This window comes from Pteropus medius, unplaced genomic scaffold (genome assembly GCF_902729225.1).
Source record: "Pteropus medius unplaced genomic scaffold, Ma_sr-lr_union100, whole genome shotgun sequence".
Lineage (NCBI taxonomy): Eukaryota > Metazoa > Chordata > Mammalia > Chiroptera > Pteropodidae > Pteropus > Pteropus medius.
In genome coordinates this window covers 41,444-54,781 of record NW_024347730.1, presented here as the reverse complement: position 1 = coordinate 54,781, position 13,338 = coordinate 41,444, and the positions used below count along the sequence as shown (strand labels likewise).

At 32.1% G+C, this 13,338-nt stretch overlaps 1 protein-coding gene across 1 annotated transcript in view; it reads left to right on the top strand.

Moving 5' to 3' along the window:
* The window catches only part of LOC120614256 (gamma-1-syntrophin-like), a gene marked incomplete at its 3' end in the record, with an annotated part of 263,409 nt that overhangs the window by 230,271 nt on the left and 19,800 nt on the right, over window positions 1-13,338 (top strand). The window lies entirely within an intron of this gene.

The following is a 13,338-nucleotide window of genomic DNA, read 5'->3' as shown; positions in this document are numbered from 1 at the left end:
AACTTTTTCATCAATTCATGAACATATAAAACTTTCTTCACATAAATGACCCTTTAGACCCAAATATCTTTGTACAGACTTTATTTTGAAATCTTTGAAATCTAAAAAAGATTGTGTCAAATATTTCTTAAAAGTAGAAGGGCCATCAACCATTAAAGACAACAATGCCATCATAAATAACCATGTACCTATATCTTAAGTGGATATTGAAGGGATTATCTGGGAATGGAATTGATAGGCATGGGATATGAACCTGTTCAACATTTCCTGATAATGCCAAATATTTTCCAAATTACTGGTCAGTTTACCCAGTTATTCTCAGTGGCTGACAGGTCTTTTTCCACAGGTCACCTCAACAATTCGTATTATCATGTCTTTTTAATTTTGGTTATTTGGTATGTGTAAAACTATATCTCATTGTGGTGTAAAAGGAAGTGGACTTTTTTTTTTTTTTCTCATGGTACCTAAATAGGTACAACTACACAAAACCTTACCTGGGACATCACTCAATAAGTAGTCCTGGCCTAGACATATCTGGCTTGGGCAAGAATTACCCTGTAACACTTAATCTTTGTTAATCTGGTGGTATCATCATACTAGAATTGCAGAAAATGACAAGAGGTTTCACATTGACCAAAAAAAAAAAGTAGTGTTTCTCTGAGGATCATTCCTCTCCTCAATACTTACTCTCTAATAGAGATGTTCTAGGATTAAAGAAAAGAGAAAAATACTTTGTGAGAGTATCGACTATTTCATTACATAAAATTTTTAGAGTGTCCAAAATGAGCCAACAACCTATATTTATTAGAAAAAAATTAAAAAGAACAGGATGTTAAATTGTAAATCCAATGTTTTTCTCTTTACCTAGATCCAAATTTATATTGACCCCAAATCCTAGGAATTCTCTTATAAAATTTGTGATTCTTTGGAATGTAGGTTTGAGTAGAATGCTGTGATCCAGAAAGCAAGCATATGAAAAGTCAACATTTCTTTTAAAAAAAAAAAAAGTGAAGGTATAAATGCCACTATCCTCTGTAAGTGTTACCAGAGTGAAGGAGTCCGTCTGCCTGCGCGCGTCTATGTCAATGAGATACATATAGGTTTTGCACCAAAGAAAATAAAAGGTTTATTTTAGAGTCAAATATTCTGGAGACGTAAGTGAACTATTGCTCTCAAAAACCTGGTTCCCTAGGTGTCTTGAGGGGATAGATTATATAGGGAAAAATCAGTTGTCATGGAAGCTAAGGGAGTTAGGGGTCACGGGTAATTGATCATTGTGTCCAGTTGGACTTAGTCGTGGGTGTCATCCCGTCTGGTCCCATGGCAGATGAGGACCTGGGGTTGAAACACATATAAAGCCAAGAAGTTATCCTTAGTTTAACCGAAAGTTATTGTCCTCCTGGTCTATAAATCTGAGGCTTCATTCTTAAAAGATTTGACACTGGTCGGAACCTAATGTCTTAAGGCTTAATGGTTGAAGGAGTAGGTTTGTGAAGGTAAAAGGATAAGGGCAGAATAAAAGCAAGAGAGTCACAGGTGCCATTACTAAGCAAAACCAGCTTGAATCAAATAAAAAGCTATAAAAAAAATCTGGGTATGGTTACCTGAGCACAAAGAAAGAATAGCCATATTTTACTTCTTGCTTTTCTCTCTTTTAATAAGTGCTCAGCATGAAACTTAAGAAAGTAGACAGTTCTCCTATCAATATTATTTTAGCTGCTGAGAGATTTATATGTTTATTATGCTATTGCAGTTTTATAAATTCCCTCATTGTTCTTTAATCTCCTGTGATTGTGTTTAATTGTATGTCTTGTTGATCTTATAATCAGTTCTTACTCAAAAGCACCCATGATTACAATACACTCTCATATATGTAGTGCTATATAAATGTTGAAAAGTTGTTACACATAGTAATAATAATGTTACTTTAGTGAAGGTATGATGACTGCATTATTGATACAGTTGATACGGTTGATTAGTATAAAGAAAGAATTTAGGCAGATTTGATAGTAAGTAGAAAAGTTTCTTTTAGCATTGTCAGATGCTCATTCTAGTTCTTTTAATATATATTTTTTAATTCTAAAATGATACTAGAAATCATTCCTTTTAGAAGGATATAGAACTATTTTTATATCTGCAAATACTTTGAGGGTATTGTATTTTTATATCTGCAAATACTTTGAGGGTAGGCTTATGTAAAGTCTAACTCTGAATAGTTTACTTGTTATTATTAGGTACAAAGGAAAAATATTGAGACAACTATCTAAGGAAACTTTAATCTAGAGATTAGCATGCATAAGAATCAATTTGAAAAAATTAATTAGAAAATGCTTACAAAATAAGTGAAAAAATCATGCTATTAAAATGATGTGCTTGTAATGTACATATATACATATCTATATGTATATTTATACACAAATAATGATAGAATAAAAAGAGAAATATTAAAATTTGATTTTGTAGAAACTTTTTTATGATGAATCATGTTTTAGTGTGTAGAACAATCAGGGAATAGACTGAGGAGAAGGTTAAAAGAAAGAAAAAAAAACAGACCAGTACTAGAATCACTGGAGCAATATAAGATTCATTTTCTATTCTCTTTGCTCTCTAATTTCAGCAGTAATAATTCCATGAAATCGGGAGATTTTCATACCAGTTTTATGTGAAAATTCTATGCAATTACAGTTGCAGGCAGAAAAATTAATTTTTCCAAGTACAAAAAACACATTTATATTTTACCATTATTCAAGGTGGCTCCAAAATATTTACGATGCACTTAGTAAATGGTGTGCAGTAAAAAAGGATGTTTTGGGGACTTGTATCAAAGGTGTGCTTGCACAGAAGCCCATTCATTTTACTTAAATTATATACTTAGACATTGTAAAAGGAGGAATGGCAGAGGCTATGATTTAGTGGGATGGTTCCAACTAAACCCTAAACCAATTTCCACTGGGCATTTGTTATTATTTTGCATAAAATAGACTTAAAAGATTGATAAAGGTAAAATTCATGAACTCTAAAAACAGTAAAATGCATGAATTGTAAATAACGGTACTTGCTTCAAGTTAATATTATTTCTATCCTTCATTATTTTACCAGATATATGATCAGTATCTGTGGAAAGTTATTAATTTTTATTTCCATGATCAATTTATATTAAATAGCTAAAGATCTTAAAATATGCTGATGCTGTAATGGTATGGAATTCTTGGAAATCCAGGGAGGGAGTAAAAGTATTTTGCATATAGAAATATGCATTATTGGCTCAGTAGGAAGGTTTTGGTAGGCTGAAAGTGCTCTCGATTATTTTAACTTCCTGGTAGTCACACTCTTATGCAATCCTGTCCCCTACATATGGGCTGAAAAGGGAGCTTAAAAGCAGATGCTTTCCTGTCAAAATTTCAAATGATTCTACAATTTCAATTGACTCTTGATTACAGACTGTGAGAGACTTGGAAAGAGGGGCCCCAGCTAAGCCACACCTGGATTTCTGACCTACAGAACTAATGTGAGAGTAAGTTTTCCTAAGTATTGGAGTAACAGGAATAAGGAACTATATTTGGTTCCTAGAGCTGCTGTAGCAAATGATTATAGATGTGGTAGCTTAAAACAACATAAATTTAATCTAGAAACGAGAAGTCTTGAATTGAGGTGCCAGTAGGGCGGCATTCCCTCTGTAATGTCCAGGGGAGAATCCTTTCTTTTCTATTTTAGCTTCTGGTGGCTGTCAGCATTTCTTGGCTTCCATGGCTTGTGGCCAAACCACTCTAATCTCTGTCTTCATAGTCACATCACCTCTTCTTTTGTATGCCTATTATCCTGTATGTATCTCATAAGGATATTTGTGATTAAATTTAAGGCCTAGTAAGGTAACTAATCCAGGATGACCTTACCCCAGGATCCTCAACTTAATTATATTTGCAAAGATCCTTTTTCCAAATAAGGAAACATTTCCAGGGATTGACATGGGTAATTTTTTTTCAGGGGGGCAGTCATTTTTTTGGCCTACCACAAAACTAATACAGAAGATAAACAACACACTTAGATTTAGATATTGTTTTGTCTTACCTTCTTTGGCAGTGTCTTTAATATCAGTTGAGTTGTCAAAGTCTTTGTTCTGCACTGCCTGGGGATGAGCCCAGAACTTCTTTGGTTCACACATGGAACTAGGTGTCTTCTCTCACTGGCTCCTCTGTGGGATTTCCTCCACACTCTGGTTCTCAGGGAGCCCCTGTTCTTATAGGATAAGAAAGTCAGGCTTCTCTCAGAGTTTACAGAGAAACTGTTATAAATTTCCTCATGACAGGTAAATACCAGGTAAAGTAGACTTAATCACAAATATATTACTAAAGATAGAAATGGTTGCTTCATAATAATAATAAAAAAATGTTTAATTCATTAGGTAGATAAAACAAATGTAATATTGAAGTCAAATTTAATAAAAAAGTAAAATGTATCTACTACATGGGATTGAAAAAGTCTGAAGAGAAAGAGAAAAAAAGTTCTACCTCAGAGTTAGAACCACAAAATAGTTAAGGCATATTTATAATGAATGGAAAGAAATATAATGGATTGTGTAACTGGAAAAAGAAAATAACATATTCATACTACCTCCTAATATTAGCTTATAGAGAGTCATTATCCCATTCTTCCATCTTACAGAAGAGGAAGTCTCCCATTGAACTATTCATTTAGCACTAGGTGAGTCTGGGATGTCTCAGCAACCTAAGCTGAGAGAGGAGCTCACTTTAATTATCTCTCTTTAAAACCTATCAGCTGCTCTCACCAGGATTTCTTAGGGCAAAAGTAGTTCTGCCAGGATTTTCACCATCCAATATCCATTCTATGTACACCCTTTACATGCTACCTGCCACACACAAAAAAAAATTGATAATCATGAATTTGTTTAAAAAATTTCTCCTAGTTTCTAATTTATAATTTATGAGAAGTAACTAAAAAATTAAAATGTTATTTAGTCAATAACTCAGAATTAACAGTTAAACTGGTTTTGTTTATCAAATTACTACTCTGAGCATCTGTGATTGGCAGAATAATGCCCCTTCCCCAAATGCGAATGTTTTACTCTCTAGAAACTGTCATATGGCAAAAGAGAATTAAGGTTATAGATGGAATTAACTTTGCTAATCAGCTGGCATTATTCAGGTACAGCCAATGCAATCAGAGTGTCTCTAAAAATGGAAGAAGAAGGCAAAGTAAGAAAACCATGGAGATGGCAACATGAGAAGACATCGCTGGCTCTGTAAATGGGTGGGGCGGGGGGGAAATGCAGCATGATCCAAAGCCAGTAGAAGCTGCAAAAGACAAGGAGATGTTGTTCCTCCAGAGCCTCCAGAAAGGAATGTGTCCCTTCCAATATCTTGATTTTATACCATTTAGGACTTCTGAACCTCAGAGTATAAATAATAGATTACTTGTTTTTATCTGTTAAATTTGTGATAATTTGTTATTATAACAATAGAAAACTAATACGACATCTATGTATCTTTAAATAAATCTATTTCATTTTTCACAATCTAAATCTAATGATTTAATCTGAAAATCATACCTTTACTCTTATCACATTTATCTTTTTCAGAATAATTATAAAATTCATTCACATATATCAGAAAACATACAATATTTATATTATTAATTAATCCAAGTGCAAAGCAGCCTATAATATCATTTGAGTTCCTATATCCTTTAAAAATAACTACTTGTAATGATATTACAAAGAAATTATCATAATTGTTGAGTTAAAGCACACTGAATAAGGACTGTCTTTGGAGTTGGAAAATCTTATCTGTTCTCAGTGTGTTGTCAAGCATGATTAGAAGCTTTCAAGTACTATAGAAAATGAGGAGGGAGAGATGACATAAAAGGGGTGAGAAGAACTGCTGGTGCCTGAAAAACAAATATGACTGGTCCAATCTTTAAGAGGTCAGAATTGAAAATGATGGTGACTGAAGTCAAAGAGTCACTGTACAGATGTGATGTTTGAAGTGCTGACAGGCTCGGTAAAAACAGAAGCAGTGGCCCTAAGCAAGGAATTGGTACTTCCTACTTGATTTGGTTGTGATCAAATAGGCAGCAACGTGCCCTATGTTTTTGTATTTTTAGTACTTAACATAGTCCATGCTGAACAAACATTAAATGAATTAGTCAAGCAAAAATCAATAGGCATTTAAAGGAAAAACTACCAAGAAAGTGTAAAAAAAGTGGTAAAGGAGAGAAATTTATTGAGCTACAGTAAGCGCTGCAATAGAGCTTCTCATTAAATTATTTTAATTTATTAAATAGTAATCATTAAATTCTTATAAACTTTAGAATCCTCTTCCAGTTTTAGAGTACCTGTGGAGAAGACGTACTGACAGCACTGTCCACCATAGATGATTCCTGTGAATAGCCTGTTGTCTGGACATAATTCCCTTTGTCCCTCATAAATTACTACCTCTCATAATGAGGTGTCTGATAAACAAGTGTGCTTTTTAAACAAAGCTTCTTCCTATAAATCTTTGAGTCATTTTCTAGGAGGCAAATGTAGAAAAATACAGTGTACTAGATAGCCAGGAATAAACAGATTGTAGCACGTATATCTGATTGAAAATCAAGGCAAATTTATTTGAATGTGTATATTGTACAACAACCATTATTTTCTTAAGAACATTTTTAAATGTGTTTTTCTAAAATCTTCTCATAAAAAGGAACCATGGAGGTTATCTCACTCCATTTCCCACCTAATTAAAAAAAATATCTCCTGTGAAGTTCTCTTCAGACATCTCTTTGCTGGAAACCTTTCATTGTCAAGAAAACCACTGCTTCGCAATGAAGCAAATTAATTTTAGCTAGTATCAGAAAATTCTTTCTTATAATGAATAAAATTCTCTTGTAATTTTCATCCATTTGTACTAGTTCTGCCTTGGAAAAGATACACAATAAGTTTTCTTCCTCCATTAATTGGCTATTCCTTAAATATATAAAGGCATATGTATGCCACTGTTTTTTGTTTTTTGTTTTTTTTTTTCCAAAAGATTCATTCCTTTCTGTTCCTTATTGGCATATCATCCCAGGGTTTCTCCTCCTTGTCACTGTCTCTGGATGTAGAAGCTCTTTCGAATAAATAGAGTATTTATTATGGATTTAAGCTTTTATTAATGACATTATCATGAACTCAAGTATCTTAAGGTTTCATTATTATCTTGGCATGTATTTACTGATTTTATACCATCCATTTATTGTCATATATTGAAAATACTCAATTATATTATATTTTATTTTAATGGCTAATCAAGGTTTATTATTTTTCTCAATATTATATAATATTAGGAGTAGAGAAAAATGCATTTTTTTTAAATCAAAACACACTTATGAGTGAGAAATCTTGGTTCTTGTATTAGTTGCACCAATTACAAAATACTCAGAGTGGTAGAAGCAACCCTAAACAATTACATACTAAATTATTTAGACAAAAACTTGTTTTTTTTAGCTTCTTAACTTTTCAAAATTGAGTTATCACCATTCTTGCTTTTTTTATTTGGTTGCAATGAGATTCAAATAAGATCTTCTACAATTGCTAAATACTGTAGCCTATGTGGTTTTATTTTCAAAGAGCAGTTTGATATAAACATTAATACAAAGCAAATATTTTGCCTCACGTTTTGAGAAATATTCCATACAATAGAAATGAAACTAAAATGTTATAGATGATAGTAAGAATTTCAAAAAATATGAGAGTACTAAATGTAAGTTTTCTTTCTTAATGTTGTTTCTTAATATATATAGTGACTTTCTGCCAGAGTAAAGAATAAAAATAAGACAGGAGTATAACTTTATTATGGAGACAACTAAAAAAAGCATAACTTTAGCCAAATGATCAAAGTTGACCTTAACAGTTATATAGTCATATTGAAAGTATCATTGATATATTGTAGTAAAACTGTCACTTTACTTCTGTGGTCTTCCTCCCACAAATCTAAAACTTTTGTTGTGGCATCAGGAAAGCATCAAAAAAATTCCAATTAATTAAAATTCTGCAGATTACCTAACCTATAGTCTTCAAAACTTATGTCATGAAAAACAAGAAAAGTCTGAGAAACTTTCATAACCAAGAATAGTCTGAGACATGAAGATTAAATAAAATGTGGTATCCAAGATGAGACTCTTGAACGGAAAATGGGTGTTATATAAAAACTAAAGAAATCTGAATAAACCATAGATTTAGTTAATAATTATATATTGATACTGATTTATTAATTATAACAAATGTTCCATAGTAATAAAACATAAAATGCTAATAATAGGGGAAACTGTGTGTGGTATATGAGAATTTCTATTTTTGATTTATTTTTGTGAATTTAAAACTGTTAAAACTAAAAAGTTCATTTAAAAAATATGTGTAAGTCTGTATATTTGTATATATAATCTAAATGTATGTATACATATATTTACATTTTATATATTCACATTAATACCAGATATTAACATATTTTTGAGATAATTATCAGCTCTCTGATTTATTCAATCCATTTATTCATTTGATAAATATTTTTGAAAGCCTATAGTGTCAATTTGCTAAGGATTGGGACTTTAATATAGAATAAAAATGAGTTTGCCTTCATGGATCAAATAGTCTAGTGAGGAAGAGAAACATTAATTAAATAAGCATGCAAGTAAATATGAAATTACAACTTTCATAAATAACATTAAGAAGTGTTACTGGAGGCCAAATCTGTACCAACTCAGAGATATAAGGACAATTTTTTAAAGTTTATATATGAACAATGAATAAGAGTAAAATAGGTGAATTGGTGGAGGAAGACATTTTATGCAAAGGTAATAGTATGTATCTATACAAGAGAAAAAGTTAACAGACTTAGTTACAACAAGGAATCTTATTTAATATGTGAATTGTCATTTGTCATGGGTAAAATAAAAATGTTTAGATCAAAATAAGTGAATTTTCTGTAAATTTCAATATGATTTTAAGAACAGATTTTTAATTTGATGTATATTCTTCCTATATCTATGGTGTTAAATGTTCATTCTCTTGAAATAATGGTTATCATAGATAAATTATATTTTATTTTATGTTCGTGTTTATTAAAATAAGAGATTTACCCTATGCCATTACACCAAGTTCTTGTAACTTTTAATGTTCCAGAAAATATATATCTCCAAACTGTCGAATTAGAGCCTCGTAAAATAGGGCAAGTCTAGATATATATCTAAAATAAGTGGAAACTATAAAATTATTAACATCGGGTATTATGAATACCAGGCTGAATGAAAATAATGATGTCATTAGCAGAACAAAAATCATTTAAGAAGAGTTCAAATTTTGGAAAGGCAACAAAACCAACTTCTCAAGTCTCTCCAAGCACACCTGTGATATTAATTGAATACACTACAAAACCATCTGCATATATGCACACAACACAAAGTATGATAGGAAAAAGAAGATTTATTGAAGATTAAAGTAATAGAAAATACTAAGATCTGTACGAGTGAGTTGTGAAGTTATATAAGCAACCCTTAGTAAAAGGTATTTGCATATGCTAAAGCTGAAACTAGGAAGAAGACTAACTTCAAAACACTCTATTGTTTGACCAGTGAAAGAAAATTGAGACCGATGTTTTTAGAGTTATTTTGCAATGTGAAAAAGCCGGAGCATTGTCATTATCAGACTTGGTATGAAGTCCTATCTTCTCTACTTACTGGTTATGGGATTAGGACTTCATATTACTCTTCATAAACAGTCACTAAGTTAACTTCAGTCATTGTGAGGGTTAAATGAAGAAAGTGCTTTAAAATTGCTGGTCCTTAAATAATGTAGAACTGTTCGCAGTGTTTCTTCTCTCCAGTTGCATTCTAAATTAAATGATTTAATCTATAAGAAATTAATAAATGGCAGTATCGATTTGTTTGTTGTATGTGAAGTTGCACATCATGATTTCATCAAATTGTCATCTGAGATTTTTAAAGATAGTTCTTTGGGTAACAGAATGTGGATAAAACTGAACATAATGAGCTAAAATAAATATCCAGTAGTGACTAGACTATTAAGCAGTGATATGATTTTTGGCAAACCAGAGATGCACACATCAGTTCCCTTATCTTTAAAAGAAACAGACGAAGCAGATAAGGTGCAAAACTCTTATTCAGCTAGTGTTTCACGGACGTAGGCTTTCTAATCATTACTACTACAACACTACAACAAATCTTGATTGATAAACAGAGAATTTCATCTGACGTTTCTATCGAGTTTACTTACTAACATAAAAGAAGCACCTCTTTTATCCTAAATTCTTCCATGTATATCTTATGCATCCACTTCCTTTATTTAAATGGAATGTATTATTTAAAATTTATTATGTGTGTGTGTTTGTGTGTGGATAGATGATCGATCGATTGATCGATCAATCTATAGATAGATGATAGATACATAGATGATAGATAAAAAGATGATAGATAACGATAGATGATAGATAGATAGATGATAGATAGATAGATGATAAATAGATAGATAGATAGATGATAGATAGATATAGATAGATAATATTTCTATTCTTAAAGGTTCTTTAAAAATTGTGAGATCTTAAATGAGAATGTACAATTGCATATGTAAGGTCTTCAAAATAGAAATCACGTTTTATTATTTAAAAAATAATATATTCTCTTTCTCAAATATTTTCATCAATTAAGAATGTTTTCAGTGACAAATAAGAGAAACCCTAAGTACTATCGAAGTAAATAATTGGGTTTTGTCCCCAGCTGACAAGAATTCTGGTTGGTGGCATTTGCTTCAGTGGTTCTATGAAGCTACTGAGGAGCCATCTTTTATCTGTACACATTATTGTCCTCCACTATCTTTAGGGTGCTGGCTTATATCTTATATTTGCCACTTCATGGTCACACAAGGGCTTCGACAGTTCCAAACATAACTTTAGTGTTAAGAACAGGAAGGAAAGAGAATAAGGATAAGTAGTACCACTTACATCTCTTCCCTTTTGTCAAGCTAAGAGAAAATTTCCCAGAAATCCTTTACTGGACTAATTAATGTTCACTTCTCATTCTCCTGAACTCAGTCTTATGACAATTCTAGGGGGTGATGGGTCCGGGCAGTCAAAATGGGTAGTCTCTAACTTTCCTAGATTTTATAATTGGATATAACTATGAAAAAAGATTGTGAATCGCTTTTAAGTCAGATAACCAACAACATATACCACATTGCTTAATACTAAAGACATATTAATCCTAAATAAAATAAAATGCATAGATAATCAATACCCTCTGTGATTTTTGTGGGACCATCACAGTCCTTCAGGATTCACATACACACGTGCACACACACATACACACACACATTTAATTAATCCTTTGAGTTTACTCAGCAGGTATTTAACCCATCTTTCTATATTTTACTCATTTATCTGCAGAAGTGAAAAGAAAAAAAATTTGTGGAGCCACATATTTAATCCATAAAGATTTGCAATAGTAGAGGCAAAGATTTGCAAGTTGAACAAATGGAATTTTTTTTTTCCATAAAAACATTTGCTGTGAACAGATAAAGGAAAAACTTCTATTATGTTTGCCATATTGAAGACTTGACAAATCTTGTAGGTGAGTTAAAAATCATGAAAAAATAAAGCCTTGTAGAAAGGAGATTTACTGAAAATGAACTAAAGACTGTGATCAGAGGTTACAGAGTATGGTTCTGACAGGCATGGATCTCATTTAAGTAAACTTCTATTTTTTTTCTTTTTATAGTTGCTGACATTTCTGAGTCTTTACATGTACTTTTTAGTGCTAGCCCGTTGTTTTCTGCACTGTTTTTTCCTCATACACAAAAATATGAATGTCAGACATGCAGCTATTAACTAAAAATGGGTTACAGAAAGTTAAATCAAACAACTACATAGTCAGTAAATTAAATCAGAATAACAGCAAGGGCAAATTTGGAAAATAAATGCATATTGACAATCACATTTTTGCTTTTTACATAATTAGAATTTATTTTGGAATGTTATGTCAGGAGGAATTTTAATAAAATAACTAACCTACTTCATTTCTTAGAAAACTACTCACCAAAAGTTAATAAAATTTTAAAACAATTTTTGATATTGGAAAATATTAGCTGATATTTGTTTGCACAAACTAAAACATCTGCTTTGATGTTACCTATATAATGAAATCATAATAAAATGAGGCAGTTTTACGAGACATAATTTATATGCCACTCTTGATTCAATTGTGTTCTGTTTGCTGACCCCAACCCTCTCTCCCCATGAGGCCTCATTCTTTCTCCCTGGCCAGAGCATTCCCATGTTCCAGCAATCTCAAAGCTACATGATTGACACAAAGGACCTCTTCCTAATACACACCCCCTTTTGTTACCCACAGTGCCTAGGGATAGACTTCAACGAAGTCTCTATCATGCCTTCAGACTGGGCCCACTAGATGCTCCAGGAAATAATCCAATAGGAATATGGGTAATTAATCCCTCATTGGTAATTGTCCAAAGAGACACAACTAGCAGTAAGAACCTAGGTAACAAATTACTTGCCCTTCCTCAATACATGAACTATTGGGAAATGCAGTGATTACATAGGCTCTGTAGGCATACCACACTTGATTAAACAATTGACAGTGATTTATTGACAAACCGTGGCCGGCTCAGTGACTTGGGCAACTCATCACCTTAAATTTGCTTTCTGCTGTCATGCCTCACTTCCCTTTATATTTACTTTTGCTTCTTTAGGATAGAATATTCTCCCTCAATAACAATTCAACATGTACAATTTTCATCAAGCTTTATTTTCAAGGAAGCAAGACTAAGGAAATGTTTTCTACCTCTAAATGTTCATTACAACATACTGAGCTTTCCATAGGGGTTACAGTCTTACCTAGTAGCTGTCATAGTATGAAAGAGAAGGTGTAAATGAAGTGTACTAAGTAGGGAGATGAAGGGCCATCAGAAAATTGTGCAAAAAATTATTTTGACTTTGCCATTACTCAACTAATTTTTCTTAGATCTCCCCTTATTCTAAAATGTAGCTTAAAAGCTAAGGATACGTGACTAGGGGAATTGGCTACAAACATTTTCTGAGGCTCTATCTGAATTCTTATGTATAAATACTGTGCTTTCCCAACATTAGGAATCCTAACTAGTAATTTAGCAATGGCAAACCTATTTTCTTCAACTATAACTAATACAGACAAGTAAAAAATCACTTTCATCATTTCCCAAAGCCCACAGTGACTATATTGTTTCAGCACACCTATTCTCACAGCCAGTTTTCCCTTCCTTTTCACTTCTTCTATAGTGTCTCGTATTATCTG